A 13,134-nucleotide genomic window follows, 5' to 3' on the forward strand; every position below is an offset into this window, starting at 1 on the left:
CTGCTTTCAAGAGAAACACAAATACAGAGACAAATTCTAGCTGAATTTGTAATTGAGAGCACATGGTTATGAATTTTTAAATAAGACCTACCATCAAAACTTTCAACTTTGCAAATATTTTTGATAGTGTGGCCTGGGCTAGGCACAAACCCCTTCCTTGTAAATGTGCTTAGGTGCTTGTTTTGTCGGAAAAGTAATCAAAGGTACAGATTATACAAGCCTTTAATATTCATTGTTATTTACCTCTGAAAGATTCCGTTGGTTTTCTTTGTGATTGCTTTTCTAAAAGAAATGCTGCATTGTAATCAATTTTCTGTGTGCAGTTTAAAATGTCAGGGACATTTTTGTTCTTTAACCTGCAGACTCATGCAGTATGGGATGAGGCAGACTTTTTGAAGTAAGGCTATTTTAAGGACTAACTTCTAAGAGATTTCAGGTTCAGCATATACAAGCATAGTATATGCTTTCTTATCCTTTGCTTTCTTTTTAATTTAAAGTCGAGATGCATTTCAGGCAGCAGCTAAGATGCATTAATTGAGGTATATTTTTTTTCATTCCACTGATATTTGTCTGGTCTTTCTTTTAAATGTGATAAATACACATGGCATTGACTGTGATCACTTTTGAGTATTGACATTGTTTGAAAGTTCTTGGGAAATACTAAATACCTCTTTGTTATCAAAATACATATTTGAATGTAGAATTCAATTAAAAAGTCATAATCAAAAATAGTTAAGGAAGCAAACTGCTCTATGTACTAATATGAAAAAAAAACTTATAAAATGGAACTCTGTGGAGCTTTTGTAGATATGTAGGCCTCTCTTCACTGTTGGTTGAGTTTATTTAAAGAGCTTTTCTAGTCACCTTTGAACCTAAATGATTTCTCCAGATGTACAGAAGTGAACAATGTAAAAATCTTGCTGCTTCAGCAGAACAGGATCCAGCTGGCAGGGAACTGGATCTGCAAGTCATTGGTTACAGCTGTGTTTCGATTTATGTGATGGTTGAAAAAATAAATTACTGGATTAAATGGCTAGAAAGAGGACTCTTTGTTTAGCCCTTGTGTGGGGACTGAAAGTGTTTATGGTGCTGTTTTCTTCGGAGCCTTTGCAAAGTAAGCTGGACAAATAGACTTATTCAAAACTTGTCTGAAATGTTGTGCATTCAGCTTTATTTCTTTACAGAAGAAACTGTATGTTTTTGTATAATGCTGTCAGCCAGCAACCATTTTTAAGGTCTCTTGGCCTTTGAGAGTGGCAGTAGCATTTTAGCAATGTCTTGTAGGCACTGCAGTTTATCACTGGAAGGCAGTTTCCTTTTGTTAAAGGTTTTCAAATGCATTTCTTGGCATGAACACAAATACATGTGGGGACTCTGTCAAACTCATAACTTTTTAATGGGTTTAATATTTCAGCTTTGTATACCACTTACCTTTTGCTCTACATAATAGTGCTGATGTAATTGTAAATTGGGTGCACAATAATTTACAGAGCAGGGACAATGAAATCAGAAACTAATGCCAGGTGTTTGGATTATCACATATCTTATTTTAATGTGTAACGATGGTGATTATGTCTTATTACCTGATATCCTGATTCTGCAAAGATTTACATGCTTAATTTTACTGAACAGTTCCACTCTGCTTGATAGGACTGAGTGGTGCATAGAGTTCATCACAGCTTTGTTAGCTATTTTGATAAGAAATGTGTTGGGTTTTTAAAAGCTTTATACAATTAGGGTCCTTTGAAATCTCACAAGCTGCTTTTTCTACTGCAGGTATCTTGGGTTGAAGGAGTTGAGATTGACATCTTCCAGTGAAGTCCCAACTCCACTGAAGTCACTGGGCATTTTTCCACTGGCTTCTCTTAGGCTACAATTTCACTTTTAAGACTGGATTTTAATGCTTTTACTTATAACCAATATCCCAAGACCCACAAGTGATTTTTCTTAAGTAGTGAAACTGCTAGTGAAGTGATAGGCTACAAAATGTGAACAAAAGATTTGATATTAGACCAACAGGAGTTTTGAAGGCTTCCTTCAGGAACTGTGGAGAGCAAAATAATGGCACAGAACTTTCAGTCATGGCAGGCAGTGAGCATATAGTGCATTTTTTAAAGCTTTAGCTGGCTTTCAGCATAATAGTTTGCAAAGCCAGGAGCTTTTCAGCACTTATATCTGTTTATTCAGCAATATTTCCTAGTAATTATTTTAGGCTGACCATTAGTTTCCTTTTACAGTCATAAAGCAGTCGGTAGCTGTAGCTGAGTATCAGTTACATCCTATTTATTAAAACATTTCTAAAACAGTGCATAAAAGTGGAAAATTATGGTTGTGATTAGATCATAACTGTTGTCCTATCAAGATCTAATTACTTTTTTAAAAACAGTTTGCACAAATTGTTTTCAAAGGATCGCCTTTTTAAAATCGTACAAAACGCTGACCAAGGAGAGCTAAATACCAGAAAAGGAGTTCCAAGGCAAAAATGAAATCAGACAAGTTGGCCAAGTTCCATCATAAGCCACCCTCAGAAATACCAGAGAGAGCCTTAAAATATTTTAAGTAGAACATTTCCCCTCCCCCCTTTTCTTTTATTGTTGTCCCCGAGCAGCATTATTGCATTAAGAGCCATGCGACAGAAAGTCGTGGTGATGCAGAATAAATAACCATAATGTATCAAAAGCAGACAAAGGTGTGATTGATCTGTCTGGAATTGGCAGACTCTTTCGCTGTGTCAGGCTGTTTCTTTGATCAATGAAGGTATAGCCTCTGACCTTTAAAAAAAATCAATGAGATTGATTGAAAGGAGAGAGAGAACTATGAGAATGCAGGATAGCTTTAACCTTCACTGTCTAGAAAATTTAAAATATTCCGGTTTTGCAGGCACTGAACTTATTTTGTATTTTCTTCTTAAAATGCTTTGCTTTTCCCCAGACCTCTTAAACCTCTAAAAACAAGATTGTAGAAATGGTGTGTCTGGATGTTTCTCACAAATTTTTATCTTCAGATTACATTGTTAAGAAAATAAGTGTTTTTTCCTACATCAGAAGTCTGTACATTCTCGTAGTGTTTGCAGCATGTTACCAAATGCCCTTAATTTCCTTTTACAAACTTGGATTTTTATGTGGCAAATACACATCCAGGAACCAGTGCTCGGAGAAATGGCTCAGGTCTTTTCAGAGACATTATCCATCCAAATAAAGGGACTAGTATTGCCCTATTTCAGAATCAGGCCCACTGGTGGTTGCAACAATAGTGTGTAACCAGCATGGAGGGGTGACTTCTGGGGATAAACAGCATATTTTGGTGATCTAGTTCTATGTAATCTTGTGTTTTTATCAATTGTATATATGTGTGTGTGTGTGTGTGTGTGTGTGTGTGTGTGTGTGTGTGTGTAAGTAGGTATACCTGCATGTAAGGACACAGTAAAAATGTCAGACTGGAAAATTTATGAAGCGGGATTTTTAAAATAGTGCTTGGCACTTTGCATCTTTCTTATTGAACAGACTGCGAATGCAGACCTGACTGTTTAGGCAAAACCAGGTTTTTGAACAGTTGGAATTTCATTTTAGTACTGGGCCCTTCCTTTCTTCACATTGTGCTGATGCTGTATTAAGTAGTAACACAAAGCAATTAGTGAACTAAGTATAAAAAGTGCACATAAATAGAAAAGTTAACTCATTCATTATTTCATGCTTTCACAGCTCAAGGAAACAGGTCAAAAAAAGTATAATATCATAGTGGTTTGTTTTCACAAACAATTACTTTTTTAACTGAAAGTGTTGGTAAAATCAAGGTCTATTGAACAGTATTCACACACAAAGTAATTCAAACTGCAATAATTTCTGCTGTCATATGTCTGTGTTTTAATAAAGGGCAGGTAAATTGACAAGTCAGCAAGGAGATGGTATAATAGCATTTCTCGAGTAAGATGGAGCTTGCGTAGGAAGAGAAGGATATTGCTGTTTCTCTGTAATTTTATTTCTGTGATTTCCTTTCTGTAATAGATTGTGTAGGCTATATATATTTTTAATACTTCATGATCAGGTGGGAATTTCAGCTAAGTTAAAAAAGGCACTCGTACTAAATTGCAAGATGAATTCTGGATGTAGCATTTCTAAACAACAAAATAGAAGGGTAGATTTTTTTAAGGTAGATCTGGGACTAGAGAGCTGTGGGAATTTTCTGAAGTCTTTATCTCCTTGCTGTTCATCAGTGAGGTGAGAAGGTGTTATGGATAATCATACAGAACTATGATGTAGGTCATTCTAGGCATGGGTCATTCTGACAGTGTCACTCTTCTAAGTCATTTAAATGCTACATTAAGAGAATATTTATTTTATGAATATCCTTTCCATGTGCACTGTGATGAAGAAACTTTTGCTTCTAGAAAAACGAAAGGGATGAGCACTTTATGTCCCAGTTGGTGCACACTGAGGATATGAAGATGAGAACGGTAAAATCAGACTAACATTTGTTATTAGTGCATACATCTCTTCCTGTTAGATACCTTCTGAGTTTGCTCCAATGGTATCTAATTCTTGTCATCACATTCTATTAACATTACTATCTGTCATTCCAGAGAGTCCTTATCTGTCACACAAATTTTGCCTTAGCATTGCAGATCACCTCACTCTTGCTGTTTAAGAAACAAAAGGCTCATCCCGTATTTGAGCAGGTTCTGGTATCTGACATGCATATCCAGCCTCACCTCTCCTCCCTCTCCATCCAGAAGTAATAATCCAGGAAACGCCTTCTTTTTTCTTCTCTCTCTTTTTTTTTTATTTTTTTAATTTTTGGGTGCTTTCAGCAATGGCTGCTCCCCTGTCTGTTCCTCACAGACACAAACTGCATCTTTCCAGTGTGGATGTGGATGCTGTCCCCTTGTGGATGATGCTCACAGTCTGAGCTGATGCCTGCAAAACTGAGCAGTGCCCTTCAGACAGTTTAAGGTGGTGTCTGGTGCAGTGAATTCATTTAGCATTACTGAAGGACAAAATTAAGGTTCTTTTTGTTTCTCATCCCCCTGCCAGCTAAAGCTTTCCCAGAAAAGGGGCAAAGCTGAGGTCATTTTTTTTTTCCATCTGTGAGGGGTCAGTGACTGCAACCAAGCTGTTCCTGGCTGAGGTATGAGCCTGTTAAAAAGCACCTATGCTAGCAGCTGAATCATTTTCGAGACCAATTTTTTATATTTCTACTAATGAAAACAGCTGGGTCATTAAATCCAGCAGTCGATCTCCAATTAAAACCTGTCTTGGACAGCATGGAGCTCTGCCCAGACAGATCCCCAACCTTGGCCTCTGCCTCAGCTGTGAGACCCCTATTTGCTGCCCCTGTCCCATACCCACTGCTAGCATCTCTAGGAGCACAAGTTCCTTCCCAAAATACCATTGCCACAGCTAATTCTGCTATTTGGTATTCTCAGTGCTGCCTGGGCTGGGGCTCTGCGTTCAGTCTTTCCAGATGAGAAGCAGATCTATGGTTAAAAAAGGTGTGGTTCTGCTTGGAAACAGAGGCAATGTGTACAGCCAGTGATGTAAGTGTAAATGTACCAGCGTTTTCTTTCACTATTATTATTTAAGTCTGACAGAATAAATCAGGTTTAAGAGTCTTAAATTCTGGATACCTGCTACCTGGATTCTTTCTTTCCTCCTGAGAAAATAAGAGACGGATATGTGAGAATTGCTGGAGCATTTTTATGAAAAGCTCTTAGATCTTTTCCTGCACAGGAACTAAAAAAAAAAGTTTAATGGTTGACATTTAATCTTCATACAGCAAATAATAATTGCAGGCAAGAATTTAAAGTGGTTCCGCTCATAGTCAAGCCTGATGGTTCTTTTCTCCTTGCATTGCATGAGGATTTACTGTACTGTGAATGCAAAATGTAAATGATGGGCAATTCCGTGAAATTCAGACATGCACACAAAACTGTCTTTCCAACTTTTTCACACTTACCTTCAAACTGAAAATGGATTTTCCTGGTGGCTGATTAACCAGAAATGAGTTGTTTCTAACTAGGTTGAAGGGAGGAGGGTTCTGTAATATTGGATTAGTGAAAGGAGTGAACAGCTTCAGTTTAATTCAACTAGTCTTCTATTTTTAATCTCCAAGGAAACAGCTGAGTTGAATGTTAATTAAACAGCAGTCTTTGATCCACCCAGCCACTCCCGGAGGCATAATAATAATATATAAGTGCACAGCAGCACATATATAATAGGTACACTTAAAGGAGTGCATCCAATCTCACCATATTCACATTTAAAATATTTCTTGCTGACCCACTCTTATATTTTTTAAATAGTGAAAGGAAAAAAAGGGGAAAATGCTAAGCTAAACTTTGATGGTCTGAAGGTAGGGCAGCAGAGCAAGTGTGGGTTCCTATTATGAGGATGTATAAGGGTTAATGATTAGAAGAGTGGAATCAGGAAAGACCTTAAGCCCGGATCTATGACAGTGGTAATTGAGCTGATTGATTACGACATCTCGTTTCAGACGACTATTGATTTAATCTAGTCTGCAGTCCCATTGGCCCCAGAGGTACTCCCAAGTGAGGCTCAGCACTTGAACCTGGGTACTCTTCCCTACTCACTGTTTGGTTATAAATTTCCAGAATCTGCAGCCGTTTATAATTTTCACTCATCTTCATCCTTTTATTCAGAAGCTTCTAATTTCATCAGGCTAATGTTTTTAACCACTGAGGGGACAGGCACAGGGAAAATGAAGTGGCACAGACTGCAAAGGGTGGGTTTTTTGAAAAAAAAGGCAAGGAAGAGAGCTGGGGCTCTGTGGCCAGTATTTGCATCTGTTGTCTCTGATTCGCAGAGCTAGCAAAGGCTGCTTTTGGAGGCAGTCCACAAAGCTGGGCTATCAGTAGGCAGTTTGCTGTACGCGCACGTTCAATTATTAAAATAGTAGACTTTTTTTTCTGTCTGATAGCCGTAGCGAGGTCATGACATTAATTTATCCAGGGTATTGTGGGTAACTATACAGAAAAAAAGCATAAAGGGCACAGATGCTGGAGCAGCAAAAAATGGATGGGTCTGAGCAAAAGGAGATTAAGAGGCGATGACCAATCTAATGTACGTATAGCAGTAAGAAGCCGGCATCCGTCACAGGCTGTTGATGGCAATAAGTATTTTAAGCCATGCTGTGCATGTGGTAATTTTTTTCTTTTTTTTTTATACCTCAGTAAATGCTAAGCTGAATGCTGTAATCCTGTATTTTTTCAGTTTCCCAAATCTGATTTTGGTCTTGTTTTTGTTGTCTCATGCTTGGCGTTCTTCGCTCGCTCTCTGTCTGTGGGTGTGTGTCTGTCTCCGTCTCTCCCTTTCTCTGAGATTACAAACTTAACTGTTTCCTAATTGTCTACTTTCCTCCATCCTTCTCCCAAGAAATTAATCACCATCACCAGGGCTGATCCCAAGTACGCACTAACCGGGCTATAGGGCGTGTACCTGGCATTTTGGCTTCCTTCCTTTACTTTGGGGCTGTGTGGTATTTTCTTTTGGACCTTTCCTGCAAGTGGATGCCCTTCCCATTTGCTGCTGCTGCCATAAGGTTGCCAAAAGGCTACCTGAGCCGGGACTGCAGCGCTGCATCCTGGGACCTGCCCGCCCGGCTATGCCGAGGGCTTCCACAGCACCAGGCAGCTCTGAGAATTGGCTGGTGAATTGCGTATCACCTGTCCCCCCCCTCTGGTAAATAATTTCTATACCGCGAATCACAGTGGTGTGGTATTGTCTGGAAAAGTAATTCCCAAATACTGTTGGCGTAAAAAAGGGAAAAGCCGAAAGACTGTCAACACCGTAAGCCATTAAAGTCCCTTGCCTTAAGAACAAAGGAACAAGGTAAAAATGCACACAATAATTACGCTCTGTGGATTTTCATAGCCTGTCAGACAACTCGTGCCTGTGTTTCAGTTATCAGCCTTTGTGCTTTGTTTTGTGTTGTGTATGTTCTATATGCGTCTTGAGTTTCTCTGTGTGTGTATTCGGTGTACGTGTATGCTTTCAGACTTCTCTACCAAAACGGAGCAAATACCATACAGAAAAATACACAAGTAGGGCTCGAACATGCATTTTCAGTACTCAGTGTGGTGGTGCGGGTGTATTGCCATTGTTCTCTTGCAGTGCTCCCTCTGACGCAAGCAGCTTCTATTTTTTATTTTATTTTAACTAAGAAGTCTAAAATAAAAGAGAAAAAAAAAAGAGGAAAAAATTTGCTTAGTCCAGTTAAATGCCAATTGAAGCCCAGAAACTCACGATTTCAGCACAGTGAATGGTGATTCAGACCCTGGCAGGGTTTTGGCTATGAGACAATTCCTACTTATAAAGAGTACAATAAAGGGGGGGGGGAAGATAGCATTAATTTTGGGGAAGATTAATATTAGTCTTTTAATGTTCATTATTTTCTGAAGAAATGAATCCTTGTAGCTTTTGAAAGCTAGTTTGTCCTTCCCACTGGTATTTATTCGAGCAAAGGAAAAAATGAAGAAGGCGTAGAATAAACTCCTAAGACTGTTCAAGAATTACTGGCATTATTTCTCTCTACATCACGTGTGAGCCTGGCTTGCCTGCTATTCCTGAGGCAGAGGATCGAGGATGAAAGTCTGTGTGTCAGAGCCTGTTTTCACAACTGCATTTGGAGATCTGTCTTATTGATTAGGAAAAAAAGGGGGTGGGAATAGGAGTGTGAGGTGAGGGGAGGACCGACTGACTACTGGCTTATTGCAGCTCAAGACATTTTCTTCCGGAAAGATGTCAAACAACTGAGACACAGCAACAGAGGAAGTAGAAAGGTGGAAAAATAAGAAGAGGGACCCTTTGGAAGAAATGAAGGCATTCCTTATGAGAGCCTTGAGGTTTTTTTTTTCTTCTAACATCTGACCCACAAGGGCTAGAGTGACAGCGTCATGCAAATGCTGCAGTCCAGCAGGTCTGAGAGAGGGTGGATGCTAGAGAGTGAGTTAATGTTAATGATGAGTGCAGTGAAAATACCAGCCGATACCACCCCCTCCACACACAACTGCTCTGAGTCAGCATCCGCTGCTTTGCCGTGCCTTTCTGTGCGTGTGTGTGTGTGTGTGTGTGCGCATGTGTGTGTGTGTGCGTGTGTGTGCTGTGACCGTGTGTGTGCATGGAAGGTAAAGCCAGTCAGTCAGTGAGAAGCAAAGGTACGTTTGAGAGCAACTAAAATCTGACTGATTTCCATCTTCAGAGCATCAGATGTATTCCCTAAAGAGGATGGGTCTATGCGATGGGGGTGGTATAATTATGTTAATGTCATATTTATAGAGGGGAGAGATTTTTCATTCTAATTATTGATTTGAAAGCTGTGGTCAAAATTGTTTGTTAAATCATGATCAGCTTTAAAAAAAGAAATTGAATGAAATCTAGGGACTGCTATACATATATATCTCTCTCTTATATATATATTTTGTTTCATTTAACTATTTTGTGTCTGAGGCATAACTGATTGAATGGTGCACAGTGACAAAGAAACGGCTCTTATATAATGTTGCATTATATCATCAGCTGAAATAATATTGTAAATAATCCAAAATGTTCTGAAATCTGAAGTATCAGTCTGGAGGGGAGGGTGAAGGGCAGGGGTGGGGGTGGGGGGCACTGGCAAATCTTTTCTTCAGCAGAGCACTCTGTACAGCTTTCTTGTAAATGGATGGTTCACCTGTTCGACCAGCAGAGATTCTAATTCTTCCCCCCTTCTCTTTTTTTCTTCCTTTTTAAAGCTGAACGGCTTCCCGAAGAGCACTGAGTTTTCTATGCCAGATTCTGCTCCAGTGGCTAGGACCTTTATGGCTGCAGTTTCTTTTGCTCTGGGATCTGATGGAGGAAAAAAAAAAAGCCACGATGGATCCTGTCCCTAAAGTAGAAATTTTCTTTTTCATTCTGCAAACAAGGCTAAAGATCGGAGGAGAATGAATGCAAAAGTAGTTCAGGATTGTGGTTGTGCCATTAAAAGTGTTCGGCTTCAGAACAAAATTATTTGGGAAATCCGAGCATTTCTTCTTACTGTATCGACAGTATTTGAAAGTTATGTGTGCTTTAAGTAATCTGGTTCAAGTGACAACAATCTCTGCATGTCAATGTTTTCTGCAGCTTATGGAGTGAAGGCTAGTTTTGCCATTGGAAAGGAAGAAGCTTTTTCTAGCAGTCTGTAGAAGGATTAAATGTTGAACGTGGGGAAGAGGCAAAAAGTGAATACACGCCCAAAGGTTATCCTTGCATCGTGAATGGGTTTAAAGTACTCTGCAACCCAGGGCCCACCTGAACAGTAGGACTAAAAGTATAATGGGGAAATATTTCAATTAGAACCCCCTTAACAAGCATTTAATCCTTCTTTCAGGCATTAAGGAAATAGAATAAAATTGTTACTGTACAAATCTCCTGGAAGCAGATTTTAACCCATTTGTAGACGCTTCCCTCTGATGCATTATAGTAACACAGCTACTTGCGAGACAAGGCAGTGAAGATTTTTTTCCTGTGTTCTTTGGTTTTTCTTTTCAAAAGTTAAGGACTATACTCTCAGAAAAGTCTGTTCGGTCAGCTGATACATTGTTTGAATGTATGTATGCGTCTTGCCTGCTTATTTGATCTTTTCTGCCCCCTACTTGAAACTGTGGTTTGTTTATTTGCGGGGAAGGAGGTGGTGGTGATTTGGGGTGGGGGGGGACATTGTTTTTAGGGTTTCTTTCGGGTTTGGCTTTTTTTCTATTTAACAATAGCAGTGAAAGTTTTGCTGACAGCGATTATGACTACTAAACAATTCAGTTTATTGGAAGACGAATTCTACTGGATCATATTGGACTTTTCCTAGTCCCTGAGACCCTAACTTGTGAGGTTTTTAGCAACAATCACAAGTCAGGCTCTTGGGACCTAGGCGGAGGGGAACCAGCAGCTTTGGACTGTGATTGTTTCTCTGCAGAATTTAGAGAACCAAAGGAGCTTTCCTTGCCTGGAAGGGTAAAAAGGAAAATATACCTATTTCAAATGTTAAGCATCAGAACTGTTCCTAAAAGAAAAAAAAAGAAAAAAAAATCTGAACAACTGTTACCCATTGTGCAACACTAGGATGTTACATATTTATATGTTTAGAAAACTGGACTAGATGTCCAGTAATATTTAGAATTAAAATTTAACCTGAATGTTAGTTTGCACCTAAACCCCCCCCAAACAACAAAAACAACAAAACCCCCACTCAAAAGATATACTAAAATATACAGAAGACTTCCAGCCATAATATTACTATTATTATTATTATTGTAGACAATTCTGATATATAACTACCGCAAAGTATATATTCATCCTTACTGTTACAGCATCAAGTGATTTTTAAAACATAAAACATAGACACTGATGTTTAAGGCCTAGAAAACATTCATTCTATTGTTTGAATAATGATTTCAGTCTACAGGAAAACTGTTGCTTAGCTTTTCCTGTAACATGGGACAAAGAGGATTTTGTAGTTAGTTGCCATCCCTTTTCTTTGTTCTAGTGGGAACACAATATGGCATTTAGTATATTCTCTCATTTAATTTACATTTTAAACTGAAAGAGAATATTGGTTTAAAAATCATACTGCAACATTAAAATCCCTTTGCACTCAGAACCATATTTCTTGTACCTGTTCAATTTAAAGTGAACCCACAATGCTCTAAGCACCAGTCTCATCTTCTAACTTCTCCATCACTTCTTGTATTTTTTACCTCTCTGAAAAAAGCCAGTGTGAGCTTTAGCTTGTCCCTCATGTGTTAAGTACCTCACTGACTTTGTGTAAGAAGATTCACAAGCACGAGTTATTCTGCACTGCTTATTTTTCTCAAACTTCTGATCTAAAACACATCATTTGATATGTATTTCTTAATATTTTTTAAGTGAGTTAGTTCTGAATCATTTTTCTCTGTTTCCTGTGTCTAACCAAGATGCTGCAGGACCTTGTTGATACATCAGACTTCACTGAAACAAAGGCTTCACACAGATCAGGCATCTAAACTATTTGTTCATTTCAAAAGTCGTATTTTGGCTGCAGTATATTTTTTCCACTTGTGTGGGAGGAATTGTGTTTTATTGTAAGCATCAACACTATTGTTAAAATAAATTGCTCTTATCTGTTAGTATAATACTTTTTTCTTCTTGTCTTGTTTTCTTAAGAGACAGAAACTATGCACAGTACATAGTTTTCAAGTTGCTCAAGATATAATTAGTCTTTAAATAGTCATAAAAAAGATTGCCTTAGCAATTTCAGTGATGATACAGTTCCTGTAAATATGTAATTCTTTTCTTCGTAAACTGTCAATCCCACATGCTAAGAACACCCAAAAGAGCTACGTGTAAAAATTTAGATTTTGAGGTAACTTTTTAACACAGACGTGATATTCAACGTTGGCTTCTGTTTAGGCAATATTGGAAAAGTAGATCTGAGTGTGTATAGGAAAGACAAATGCACTCAGATAGGTGCTACACTCGTGAAGCACTTTGTTAGAAATTTACACATATTCTGTAGCAGTTTTCAATACTGAAAACAGGTTATTTAAGATACTGGGCAGGTGAACACATATTCTGTTCATTCAAGCTATATAATGAGATAAAACTATATAGTGTGTTGGTATATACATCTATATACAATTTAAATTTCCCATAGTATTTATCAAAATAAAGATCCTTATAGATTTAATCAGCTGTACGATGCACCCATCTATGCATATTAAAGATTGTCATTGCATTTATTTCTCAATCAGCAAAATTTACTTGAATGAGGATAGTTCACATTCAGCACTCTGACATAATTTTGCATTTAGCACTGTATGTACAATGAAGGTGAAACTGTGGTGTGAAACGTTTTGTCTCTGTCAGTCTGAAGATTTCAACTACACTCTGCCCTGCATTGAGAGTGAGAAGAAAACGAGTCATTAGAAACCCCTGCCTGGCTTATTTGGTGCTCCAGCAAAAGTCATAAATATGCAGCCCTGCCTCTGCATTACTGCTTGAACTGGGATGACTCCAGTGGCTCCGCTCTGCCCATCATACTCATTGCTGCCCCTTGCCACAGTGATGGGAAAGTTGGCGCACTGCCTTCCTCTTTTCCTGCTCCCCCTTCTTCCCCAGTCTCCCCACAGCC

At 38.6% G+C, this 13,134-nt stretch overlaps 1 protein-coding gene across 2 annotated transcripts in view; it reads left to right on the forward strand.

Moving 5' to 3' along the window:
• The window catches only part of LOC116438395, a 143,059-nt gene extending 130,923 nt beyond the window's left edge, over positions 1 to 12,136 (forward strand). For both annotated transcript variants that reach the window (XR_004237720.1, XM_032097281.1), the window contains one exon: positions 9,746 to 12,136. The gene's annotated coding sequence lies outside the window, so the exon portion shown is untranslated. The remainder of the gene's footprint in view (positions 1 to 9,745) is intronic.
• The last annotated feature ends 998 nt before the right edge of the window (positions 12,137 to 13,134 follow it).

This window comes from Corvus moneduloides, chromosome 2, assembly GCF_009650955.1.
Source record: "Corvus moneduloides isolate bCorMon1 chromosome 2, bCorMon1.pri, whole genome shotgun sequence".
NCBI lineage: Eukaryota > Metazoa > Chordata > Aves > Passeriformes > Corvidae > Corvus > Corvus moneduloides.